Genomic DNA, 13,605 nt, shown 5'->3' with positions numbered 1-13,605 from the left:
TTTGAGCCAAGGGTCTCTAACTCTAACTCCAACTCTCAACCCTATCACTGGCACACTTGGCTCAACTAATTGTGGTCCTGACAGAAGACCATGATTAGTTGAATCAGGTGTGTTAATGCTGGGCAAGTACAAAAGCCTGCACACCAACTCCAGGACCAGAGTTGAAGACCCCCCCAGTTCTGAACTGTCCTAATTCAACCCTAACATTAATCCACTTTATGTACACTGGTGGGACTATCTCATTGTCCTCAGCAGCTGGAGGGTTTGTTTTGTATGTGTCGTAAACCTTCAATTGGTCCCGTGTAGCTCAGTTGGTAGAGCATGGCGCTTGCGCCAGCGTTGTGGGTTCGATTCCCACGGGGGGCCAGTATGAAAAAAAATGTATGCACTCACTAACTGTAAGTCGCTCTGGATAAGAGCGTCTGCTAAATGACGTAAATGTAAAATGTACAGCAGCCCATTCTACTGTGGTGCCTTCCAATCCTCATGAAGACTTAGATTAATCACTGAGGTTCAACAAAACCCTTAAACCATACGGGCCCCTGGGACCAATCATGACTAGCACCAATCTACACACACCAATGGAAATTGACATCTTCATGAGAATTAATGAGCTCAGTTTTTCATTACGTCACTGATCCCGAAGGTAGTAGTCAAAGTTTTCTCTCATTTCACTCCATGTCAGGACCTTTCAATTCTTCCCACTCGTGGCCAGCAGTCCAGTAGGTCCGGTAGAATGATATTTCAATCAGGTTGATTTACATTTACGTCATTTAACAGACGCTCTTATCCAGAGCGACTTACAGGAGTAATTAGGGTTAAGTGCCTTGCTCAAGGGCACATTGACAGATTTTCACCTAGTCGGGTCGGAGATTCGACTCAGCGACCTTTCGGTTACTGGCCCGACGCTCTGAACCGCTAGGCTACCTGCCGCCCTTGATACATCGTACAATCATAGATTTATTACTACTACATTTACCACCTCAAAACACTACCAGAGGCTGTATTTCTCCCCCTTCGCTCTGTGTAACCTACTCATCCTGCTCCATTGGTTTTCAAAGACTACTGTGGATGTGGGTTAGGCCATGAGCATACTCAAGCTCTCGCTGTACTTAACCGTATAGTTGTACTGTGTTGATACGCTGCTGTGTAGATGGCTAATGTATAAGTCAGTGTGGCCAGTTTGCTGAGCAAATGAATAGTAATGATTCTGTGTGAGTGCTGCGGGCTGTCAGACAGCACTGAGGGAAAAAGAGAGAGGGGAAGAAGCCTCGCTCTGTGGGAAATGTCTCACTGTCTGCAGATGCTATTTTAAAAACGCTTAGGCCAAATTGCTTCACAGTTTATATCTAGCTGTACAGACAGTCAGGCAGGGGCCCTCTCCGACTGAGACAGGAGTCTGTAAGTAGCCTACTTACAATTAGGGAATGCTTAATATGGGCACCTCAATCAGGCCTTCTAGTACATGATGTATGATGGATGACAAATTGCCCAAATTGATACAGAACGGGCAAGGACAAAATGCATGAGCTCAATGTCCAGTGGTACAGATGGCCAGCATTGTAAGTCATTAGTTCCAATATGCTCTGGTGAGCAGGTATTTATGCCTGCAGATTGTATTGAGCTCTATGAGGGAACACAGCCAGACCACACACACGTGCCATATGATATTGCTGACACTTGGAGTCCTCCCAGAACACCAATTGTGTGTGTGTGCATGTATGTGTGTGTGTATGTGTGTGTGTGTGTGCCTGTGTGTGTAATTTATATCAGAGTGTATCAGAGCTGTACATACAGGCATAATGCTCTTATACATCTTATTATAAATGTTTAATCTTCCTGCTCTGACCCAGTATAGGATACAGGCTGTACAGGCTGTACAGGCTCAGCTGCAACACACTGAAGATCAATAGGGACATGATTCTTTGCTTCTCCTTAATAGAGAGATGATTATGGTTAGATGATAGAGACTCTGATGATGAACATAGAGGAATATACTGTATAGACTGCCAGTGCTTGTGCCAGATGCATTGCAGTTCAAGGTCTTAGCCAAGAAAGACAAACAGACACGCACACACACACACACACACACACACACACACACACACACACACACACACACACACACACACACACACACACACACACACATACACACACACACATTACTATGTATTTCTATATACAGGAGGATCCGAAATGATTGACACCCTTGATAAACATGAGCAAAAAAAGACTGTATAAAATAAATAATTCAAATACTGAGCTATAGTGTATGCTCAAAGAAATCGGGAAATGATATTATTGTATACTAATACAATTGCTCAAATAAATAGATTTTGTTTAACAAGTAATATTTTTTTTCTCAAAAAGGTAGGGGTCAAAATGTTTGACACCCCTGTTTTCAATACCTTTCAATACCTCACCTTGTGAGGATAACAGCCCTGAGCCTTTTCCTAAAATGTTTTATGAGTTGGAGAACACATTGGGAGGGATCTTAGACCATTTCTCCATACAGAATCCTTCCAGATCCTTGATATCCTTTGTCTGTGCTTATGGACTGCCCTCTTCAATTCAAACCACAGGTTTTCAATGGTCTTCAAGTCCAGAGACTGAGATAGCCATTGCAAAATGTTGATTTTGTGATTTGTGGATTTTGATGTGTGCTTGCGGTTATTGTCTTGCTGGAAGATCCACCTAAGGCCATGTTTCAGCCTCCTGGCAGAGAAAACCAGGTACTGGGTAAATTTCATGATGCTGTTGACCTTAACAAGAACCCCAGGACCAGTAGAAGCAAAATAGCCCCATAACATCAACGATCCACCACCATATTTTACAGTAGGTATGGGGTTATATTCTACTTATGCATTCTTATTTCGACACCAAACCCACCACTGGTGTGTGTGGCCTAAGAGCTCTATTTTCATGTCATCTGACCAAAGTACCGGTTCCAATCCAAGTGCCAATGCCGTTTAGCAAACTCCAGGCGTTTACATCTGTTGGATGACATGAAAATAGAGCTCTTTGGCCACACATACCAGTGGTGGGTTTGGCGTCGAAATTAGATATTGCTTGTTAAACAAAATCTATTTCTCTGAGCAATTGTATTAGTATAAAATAATATAACTTACCTATTTTTTTGAGCATACGATATAGCTCAGTATTTGAATTATTTATTTTATACAGTCATTTTTCTCATCTTTATCAAGGGTGTCAATAATTCCAGACCCCACTGTACTGCTATACAGCTCTGGAAAAAAAGATGTTTCTTAAATCAGCATGTATGACAGCCATTCCATTGTCTGTTGAATTCCAACACAGGCACACCTCATTCTACTGAATTAGGTACTGATTAGGTGATCACCTGAACCTAATCTTATTTAACGAGGAAAAGTATAAAAACCACTGCTGTGGTCATCACTATCCTCTTGCAATAGGACCAGCTGGATGGCAAAAACAGTGCTAATAGTACCTCAAAAGTAATATTAATCAAAAAATAACTATTGACCATGCCAAAAGAGTTGAAAATGAAAGTTTTGAGTGAGGAAAAGAAGGGTTCAATTTTGGCTTTACTGGCAGAGGGATACAGTGAGCGTCAGGTTGCTTCCATCCTTAAAATTTCATAGACGGCGGTTCATAAGAACAAGGTCAAGCAGCAGACATTGGGGACAACAAAGCTACAGACCGGCAGAGGGTGAAAACGACTCTCTACTGACCGGGATGACCACCAACTCATTCGAATGTCACTCAACAACCGTAGGATGACATCAAGTGACCTACAAAAAGAAAGTCAAATGGCAGCTGGGGTGAAGTGCACAGTGAGGACGGTTCAAAACAGGCTCCTAGGGGCAGGGCTGAAGTCATGCAAAGCTAGAAAAAAGCCCTTCATCAATGAGAAGCAAAGAAGAGCCAGGCTGAGGTTTGCAAAAGACCATAAGGATTGGACTGTAGAGGACTGGAGTAAGGTCATCTTCTCTGTTGAGTCCAATTTTCAGCTTTGCCCAACACCTGGTCGTCTAATGGTTAGACGGAGACCTGGAGAGGACTACAAGCCACAGTGTCTCGCACCCACTGTGACATTTGGTGGAGGATCGTTGATGATCTGGGGGTGCTTCAGCAAGGCTGGAATCGGGCAGATTTGTCTTTGTGAAGGACGCATTGAATCAAGCCACGTACAAGGTTGTCCTGGAAGAAAACTTGCTTCCTTTTGCTCTGACATTGTTCCCCAACTCTGAGGATTGTTTTTTCCAGCAGGACAGTGCACCATGCCACACAGCCAGGTCAATCAAGGTGTGGATGGAGGACCACCAGATCAAGACCCTGTCATGGCCAGCCCAATCTCCAGACCTGAACCCCATTGAAAACTTCGGGAATGTGATCAAGAGGAAGATGGATGGTCACAAGCCATCAAACGAAGCCGAGCTGCTTGAATTATTGCGCCAGGAGTGGCATAAAGTCACCCAACATCAATGTGAAAGACTGGTGGAGAGCATGCCAAGACGCATGAAAGCTGTGATTGAAAATCAGGGTTATTCCACCAAATATTGATTTCTGAACTCTTCCTAATTTAAAACATTAGTATTGTGTTGTTTTTATTTTCTTTGCATTATTCGTGGTCTGACAACACTGCATCTTTTTTTGTTATTTTGACCAGTTGTCATTTTCTGCAAATAAATGCTCTAAATGACAATATTTTTATTTGGAATTTGGGAGAAATGTTGTCAGTAGTTTATAGAATAAAACAAAAAAATATTAATTTTACCCAAACACATACCTATAAATAGTAAAACCGGAGAAACTTATATTTTTGCAGTGGTCTCTTAATTTTTTCCAGAGCTGTAAATAACTCATGCCTTAAACATTGATTGTTGTACATAAAACATGGTGAATGCCACAGTTCCTTGACGGCAGAAAGTCTGTACACAGCACAGCACCGGATGTCTATGTTCATCTGGTGGAGCCAGCATTTCAGCCCTGTGATAATTCTGAATTTAATTGACGTTGTCATCACATGTTCTGTAATGGGGCTTTCAGATTTGAACAGTGCGAGTGTGAAACAGAATACTGATAGAATACAGAGTAGAGAGGAGTGTAGCAAAGGTTTGTGTTTGCCTCAGTAGTGCTCGAATGAACTCTAACACTGCTCTCATCTCTCTGTGTGAGCCTCACTAAGCTGAAATGGCATTTTAAAAGTATATATTTGCTGAGCCCAGTGCATATTCTATCGATGCTGTCCGAGCTGTCATTCACCTGTATGACTCTCAAACCCCACTAGCTGGCTGGAGCGTATCATTGGTAAACCAGGTGTGCAATAAGAGATGGTCTGGCTAGATTTGATCACTATTCATAAGATCCCTGTTCCCCAAAACAACCTCCTTAGATCACAAATACTCTCCATGCACACACAACATTCTGAACTGATCTTTCTGTAAAAAGAAATTACATTACACGTGTTCTGAACCTTTATGTTATTGGATTTTTATAACGCTTCTGCATTCCATAAGACGAGAACCAATCAGGCTTGTGAGAGGAAGTTTCAAGTATATTATATGTTGGCGGTGATAGTATATCTTGTGTGGGCAGGGGAAGTAGTCTTTGTTGTGTTGGCAGTGGTATTTGGTGGCTGTCACAGGGGTTTTGCAGGGCTGTGTGTTTCTCTGGACCTCAGTGTGGCACAGCTCCTTGTTCCTTGGCTGTGAATGGAGGGCCATCTCCTCCTTGTCCCTTAAATGGAGACCGACATGTTGGTTTAACTCAGCAGCCACTGTGCACACAAACGCACGCACACACACACACTTTCACACACACACACACACACACACACACACCCACACACAAATAGGTCACAAATGCCCCCACAAAGTCATGAAACACCAATATACACATGTACAAGGAACTTATTATGCGCAAAGCCCGAGGAAAAGACAGAGAGAAAACAGGCGAGTTAAAGAGAAAAGGAGCGCTCGAAGGGGGGCAACAGTTACAGCACACACCTGCTGGCAGGAAGCTCATCAATTATATAATCCTAAAATGTCTCATTCCAAACTGCTTTGTGTTTTCTCACGTTTCCTCTCTCCCTGGGAATGTCATTTAGCCTCTGGGCTGGAGCACAGCAGGAGAGAGCAATTAGAGACAGAGGAGGAAGACGGAGCGATGGGAGGAGGGAGGGAGAGAGCGATAGGCGAGAGAGATAGAGGAGGGAGGAAGGGAGCGAGAGATGGAGAGATAGAGAGAGGAGGGGGATCAGGGGACGATGGAATGAGACTGGGGCGAAGACAGATTTGGAGACCAGAAAATGTAGAATGGATGGAGAGAGGGGAAAGGAGGGATGGAAAGAAGGAGGGAGCGGGAGAAGTGTTTAAGCAGAGAGGATATGCAGAGAGGGAAAATTAGGGAAGAAAGTGTGTAAAGGTTAATGGCTTACAACTAACAGAGCGGAAGAGCATGTGAGGGTAAAAGAAAGGAGCATCCACGTTCTAGAGTTGACCTCAGTCTATCAACCCTACTCAGCAAGACAGAGAGAATGGAGACAAGAGGAGAGAGGGAGGGGGTGAGAGGAGAGAGAGGGGGGAGAGAGAGACACAGAGAGAGAGAGGGAGAAGAGAAAAGAGAGAGAGGGGGGAGAGACCAGATAAGAGAGCGAGGGAGGGAGGGAGAGAGAGAGGAGAGGAGTAAAAGTAAGAAAAGGGAAGAGGCAGTGTGCATGGAGAGAATAAAGAAAGGAGGGAAGGGAGAGGGAGTGGAGCAAACAAGAGAGAGTTGTTTAATATTTTAAAAAACCGTGGAGAGCAAATTCAAACAACTTCTGTGCTGAGTGGGAGCTGAGAGAGAGAGGGGAGTGAGAGAGAGAAAGGGAGAGAGCATGAGGAAAAACTGTAGAGTCTATTAAAGGTGAAATTCAAAGCGTACAAAAGCCTGCCTTTCTCTCCCTTTCTTCTGCTTTCCTTTCTCTTTTTATAGCCTGTGTTTAATCACAGAATAATGTCGAGTAAATCTGCAAAGTGAGTGTATGAATTTAAAGCATTACCATAGCTAAGTCGCTAATGTGGAGAATGGAGTATTTTACTTGGAGAAACTCACAATGATACCCGTCATGGTGTACCACCATTTTACCCCAAGATAACCCACTGATTACATACATTTAAACCATGACCAGAATTACATACCATTAACATGTACAGTATGAAATATATGTAAAATACGTATAGAATATAATGTACTGTAAGATAGGTATGGAGGTAAAATAGTGACTTAAGTTGTCACGATCGTTACATGAACCGGACCAAGGCGCAGCGTGATATGCGTATATCTTTTAATGAGTACTTTATAACAATAACAAAACGATACGTGAAGTCCTAAGGTTAACAAAACACAAACCTCTCCGGAACAAGATCCCACAAATGACAAGTGCAAAACAGGCTGCCTAAGTATGGTTCCCAATCAGAGACAACAAGCCACAGCTGCCTCTAATTGGGAACCACCCCGGCCAACATAGAAACACATGAACTAGAACATGAACATAGAACACTAAACATAGAAACTAACACCCTGGCTCAACATATAATAGTCCCCAGAGCCAGGGCGTGACATAAGTATACAAGCATGTGAAATGGTTTATTACCCAGGTGAGCCATGTTATTATACAGTTGAACCCACATGGGGGTTGATTGTGCTATTATGGAGCTGAAGGATATGCAGGTTAAACTCAATGATTTTATCAAATTAAACACATCACATGGTTAAAGTCGTGATTATATGAAGTGAACGCCCTAGCTGGGGTGAACTCCTGATTATGCATAGCCCAGTGTGAGTGCAGCTCGTGACCTTGAGCTAATATTTATTCACTGGCCTCTGAGCTGAGAGTCAGACTGCATGGCCGTCCGCTCCACTTCCCCCAGTGCCCCTGAAGGAGGCCAGTGAGTCGGGTCGGAGGGGAGGGATGGGGTAGGGCGCTGTGCCCATCTTTATACACACACACATACACACACACACACACACACACACAAACAAGCATGCATGCATAACCAACATACAGATCCACACACTCATTTGCAGTACATGCAATGCAAAAATACACAAATGCACCCAATGCACACAAACAGATTCATGCAAAGTGATTGGGGAAACATTCAAACAGTGCTTCGGGATCCTTTTTTCCATTTCTTTCCGTTCTCTAAAATCCCATTGGCAAGGAGCAGTCCTCTTGGCAGTTGCACACAGTGGCATATATGTGGGCGATTTGCCCTTTAAATGTACAGCCGTGAATTACAGTAGGCCTCCGGTGGCCTTTTCCCACGTTGCCACTTGCCCTCCTGCTAAAAATATGATGTGAAGTATACATCATCAGTGGGCATTAGGCAATAAAAAACTATCTGCACTAAGCACCACACGGTTCTCTCTCAGATATCAGCTGATTATGATAATCAAAAGGAGGATTTGCATACTCTAGAGCTAAAAGCAGCAGTTTTGTTGTGAATAATGTATCATGGTGGCAGGGAATAGTAATAGTATTATTAAAGAGGCTTGTGGTGATAAGGCCTGGTAATAATACTGATGAATAATACATGTTGGCCAAAGTGGGGGGGTCGGCAGGGGGTCGGTAGGGCTCTAAAACCACTAAGACAGGACTGAATTAGATCACAACAGACCAGGACAAACTGTCCATAACACAACCACATTATATAAAGACTCCAATACAGGCCAAACACAAGGCTTGATTAAATCTTGCTCACTAAGTACATGACTGACCCATACCTGCTGTTCTGTTGACACACCAGATCTTTACTCAGACCAAAAAAATCACAGAAGCCAAGTGTAACTCCGGTGAGGGGAGTCTGCTTGGTATTTTTACTGAACCCAAATCTATGATGTGATTGAATGAGACCGTAGGTAAAATGTTATTTCTCAAATACTTAAACACAGGTTTGATGGAATTGAACCCTCAGACACACTTCAAACCCTGTCAAAGAAACCAAAAGAAACAAAGAAACAGGTCTCCCTTGTGAAGTTTTAAGCCCCTCTGGTGGTAGAGGGTAGGGGAGGTACTGGGGGTAGAGCGAGGATGGTTGGGGCTGAGTAACATAACAGAGTCCTACCCCTCTGGGCCAGCTGGGTATCTGGAGTATCCAGCTGGGATAAAGCATCTGATGATGATCAGACTCTCTCTCACAGCATCTCATCTCATAGTGGTGACTTTAATTATGTGTCACTGGGTAGATTAGGCCCCTTCTCTTTAAGCCCCTGTCATGGCTCCAGAGCCCTGGCCCACACTCAGCTGTTTCCTCAGGCTGCAGGTGCTGGGGGGTGGGAGGGTGGAAGGGGTGGAGGGACATGGCTCACAGTCCCAGCCCTGGGCCCTGCCAGCTGGAGGGTGATCTGGGGTGAAGACCCACCTAACCCTCTGTCATTAGACAACTGTCTTTAAGATTAGTGCTCTGGCCAGCCAGGCCACACAACACGCTGTAGGAGAACTGTGTTTCATTTCTGGCATAGTTACACTTTGAAGTGTCCTGCTAGGGTAAGAAAGACACACCGAGAGGCTGTCTAGAACATGGCTCCGAGCACATTCTGTATTTAAAATTGGCTCTGAAGTGAAGTTATTGTTGGCCACATGCCAAATCAATACAGTGCCCTTCTCCCCTATGCCCTTATTGACTCCCCCTAGAGGCCATGAAAGGAGTGGGTTGGTATGAATGATATGGAAACAGCCCTAGACGTCTAGACACTTGTTCTGTGAAGCCATGGTATACATTGATCATGTGACCCTAGCTCTTTGAAGTTACGATGTATACAGTGGTAGTCCACCAAACAGAGCACGAGGAGACGATTCTCCACAATGTAGTTAAAGATCTAGGGATATCCTCCCTCACGCTGTCTCCAAAGCCTTTGATTCTTCTCCCTGGTGTGATGGGGATTGAACCTCACACCACAGTAGTCCCTGTGTGGTGAAACGATGTCTTTAGTCCCCCATGCCACTGGAGGCTATTGCTCTTTTACTTCATTCAACACCAATTTCCCTTAACCATGCTTTCCCCTTCTACTCCAGCCCCCCAGAATGTGTGCTGAGGAAAACATATTCATTAGCCTAATGCGCAGATGCAAAATTGATTTTCTTACGTTTTTATGATTTATTGTGCTGCAGAAATTTGAAATTGAGTATACGGCTATAAGTTATTTAAGTGATTTAGAGGTTGACACGGAGTGCTTTTTCTGTGGTATATGATGTATGGTTATTGCAAAAATGTGAAATTGAGTATATGAGTATAAGCATATTACCTTATGATAATATAAGTAATTTAAGTGATTTAGGAGTCTGGGAGTCAAGGTTTGCATACACAGTAGCAGGCTCCTCAGTCAGTACTGTAGCAGACCAGACTGCCACTGCTGAGGTCTGAGTCCGATCACTCTGGCAGGCTAGAGAGGGGTGATAATGTGGTGAGGTTGGTGATTTCTCTGATGTGGTCAGTGGCTGACTGTTTTTTCTTTCAATGGATTTGATGAAGTATCTGGCTGTTATGGGCTCTTACAGTGGACGTTAAGGGGCGTTATTGGTTGTGGTAAATGTGAATAGGTATGTGTACTATATGATAGCGTTGTTGGTGTTATAGCACTGTAGTGATAGATGAGATCATTAATCTATGCTGTTATTGGTCAAATAAAAGGTATGTGAGTTAATGTGAGCCCATATAAAGCTAATGGTTCATGTTATGAAGACAGGTTAGAAGGTGTTATGGAGGCCCCAGTGCTGTACCATATAATACTGTGTGTCGATCAGTGACAGACAGATTAGAGGGTGTTATGGAGGTCCCTGTGTTGATATACTGTGTGTTAAACAGTGACGGCCAGATTAGAAGGTGTTATGGAGGTCCCTGTGTTATACCATAAACAGTACTGTGTGTTGATCAGTGACGGCCAGGTTAGATGGCACATCTTGAGAGAACTCTTCTCCTCACCTCCCGGGCCAGAGATTGGCCGGCCTTTCATCATCACAGACACCACTCACTGTGGTAATGATGGCAGGAGCTTCATTAAGGGCCTCGTTAAGCCACGTCGTTAAGGCCATTAATGACCCTTCGTTAAGAACCCTGAACGTGCTTAATTTTGTGAGTGTGGAACCTTCCCTTCTGGTGGTCTTGACCAGCTGAGTGTGTAGCACAGGAGGTTGGTGGCACCTCAATTGGGGAGGACTGGCTTGTGGTAATGGCTGTAGCGGAATAAGTGGAATGGTATCAAATACATCAAACACATGGTTTCCATGTGTTTGATACCATTCCATTTGCTCTGTTCCAGCCATTATTATGAGCCATCCTCCCCTCACAGCCTCCACTGGTGTCCAGACCAATCGGGCCAAACCAAAACATCCAGGATGAAGATAGAAGAACTCCCAGTTCAGACTATCAAAATAACTAATACCGGATGTACTATAAGTGCAGTATCCGTGACAACCTTAAAGAGCTGCCATGTGGTGGTCTATTTGCAGGTCCCAATCCGGCACCCTTCCCACAAAATCGTTTCACTGCCTGCCAATTTATTTGTAGACATTGTAATTTACATAGAGTTAATTAGTAATTTCTGGAATAAAGTGATAATAGTACTAGGAGTGTTACCCTCTGCTCAATTTTAAGAAATGATTATGTGAAATTGGCAGTGAAATCATGTTGTGGAAGGAGGAATGATAAAGTATGTAAAAACATAATGCATATAGAATTGTTCAGCTCAACTTTGCAGACAGTGGAAACTTACAGTGGGGGAAAAAAGTATTTAGTCAGCCACCAATTGTGCAAGTTCTCCCACTTAAAAAGATGAGAGAGGCCTGTAATTTTCATCATAGGTACACGTCAACTATGACAGACAAATTGAGAAAAAATAATCCAGAAAATCACATTGTAGGATTTTTAATGAATTTATTTGTAAATTATGGTGGAAAATAAGTATTTGGTCACCTACAAACAAGCAAGATTTCTGGCTCTCACAGACCTGTAACATCTTCTTTAAGAGGCTCCTCTGTCCTCCACTCGTTACCTTTATTAATGGCACCTGTTTGAACTTGTTATCAGTATAAAAGACACCTGTCCACAACCTCAAACAGTCACACTCCAAACTCCACTATGGCCAAGACCAAAGAGTGTCCGAAAGGACAAAGCCAGAAACAAAATTGTAGACCTGCACCAGGCTGGGAAGACTGAATCTGCAATAGGTAAGCAGCTTGGTTTGAAGAAATCAACTGTGGGAGCAATTATTAGGAAATGGAAGACATACAAGATCACTGATAATCTCCCTCGATCTGGGGCTCCACGCAAGATCTCACCCCGTGGGGTCAAAATGATCACAAGAACGGTGAGCAAAATCCCAGAACCACACGGGGGGACCTAGTGAATGACCTGCAGAGAGCTGGGACCAAAGTAACAAAGCCTACCATCAGTAACACACTACGCCGCCAGGGACTCAAATCCTGCAGTGCCAGACGTGTCCCCTTGCTTAAGCCAGTACATGTCCAGGCCCGTCTGAAGTTTGCTAGAGTGCATTTGGATGATCCAGAAGAGGATTGGGAGAATGTCATATGGTCAGATGAAACCAAAATAGAACTTTTTGGTAAAAACTCAACTCGTCGTGTTTGGAGGACAAAGAATGCTGAGTTGCATCCAAAGAACACCATACCTACTGTGAAGCATGGGGGGTGGAAACATCATGCTTTGGGGGCTGTTTTTCTGCAAAGGGACCAGGACGACTGATCCGTGTAAAGGAAAGAATGAATGGGGCCATGTATCGTGAGATTTTGTGTGAAAACCTCCTTCCATCAGCAAGGGCATTGAAGATGAAACGTGGCTGGGTCTTTCAGCATGACAATGATCCCAAACACACCGCCCGGGCAACGAAGGAGTGGCTTCGTAAGAAGCATTTCAAGGTCCTGGAGTGGCCTAGCCAGTCTCCAGATCTCAACCCCATAGAAAATCTTTGGAGGGAGTTGAAAGTCTGTGTTGCCCAGCGACAGCCCCAAAACATCACTGCTCTAGAGGAGATCTGCATGGAGGAATGGGCCAAAATACCAGCAACAGTGTGTGAAAACCTTGTGGAGACTTACAGAAAACGTTTGACCTGTGTCATTGCCAACAAAGGGTATATAACAAAGTATTGAGAAACTTTTGTTATTGACCAAATACTTTTTTTCCACCATAATTTGCAAATAAATTCATAAAAAATCGTACATTGTGATTTTCTGGAAATTTTTTCCTCATTTTGTCTGTCATAGTTGACGTGTACCTATGATGAAAATTACAGGCCTCTCTCATCTTTTTAAGTGGGAGAACTTGCAAAATTGGTGGCTGACTAAATACTTTTTTCCCCCACTGTATAAAAAGGTTATATTTGGTTAACGGGTGCAAACAGTCTTGTCAACATCAATGTGAATTGTTTACCTCCTGGGAGGTCATACATACAATTTTCCCCCTTGAAATGGGGATATGTAAAAACCTAATGAATATTTTGATTCAGAGTATCCATTTTCATTTCATTTAGCAAATGTGCTTAGCTGTTGCCGTGCAACAATGCTTTCAAGCACTCCCCACTCACACTTTTCTTGCAATGTCACACTTTTTTGGAGTGAGG

The 13,605-nt window shown here is 43.5% G+C and overlaps 1 protein-coding gene across 3 annotated transcripts in view; it reads left to right on the top strand.

Annotated features, from left to right (window-relative positions):
* Positions 1 to 13,605, top strand: part of LOC121581119 (cadherin-2B) — a 143,895-nt gene that overhangs the window by 55,146 nt on the left and 75,144 nt on the right. The gene's annotated exons all lie outside the window — the stretch shown is intronic.

This window comes from Coregonus clupeaformis, chromosome 14 (assembly GCF_020615455.1).
Source record: "Coregonus clupeaformis isolate EN_2021a chromosome 14, ASM2061545v1, whole genome shotgun sequence".
In the NCBI taxonomy this organism is placed as follows: domain Eukaryota; kingdom Metazoa; phylum Chordata; class Actinopteri; order Salmoniformes; family Salmonidae; genus Coregonus; species Coregonus clupeaformis.
The sequence above is the reverse complement of the archived record's forward strand: the minus strand, read 5'-3'. Positions and strand labels throughout refer to the sequence as shown.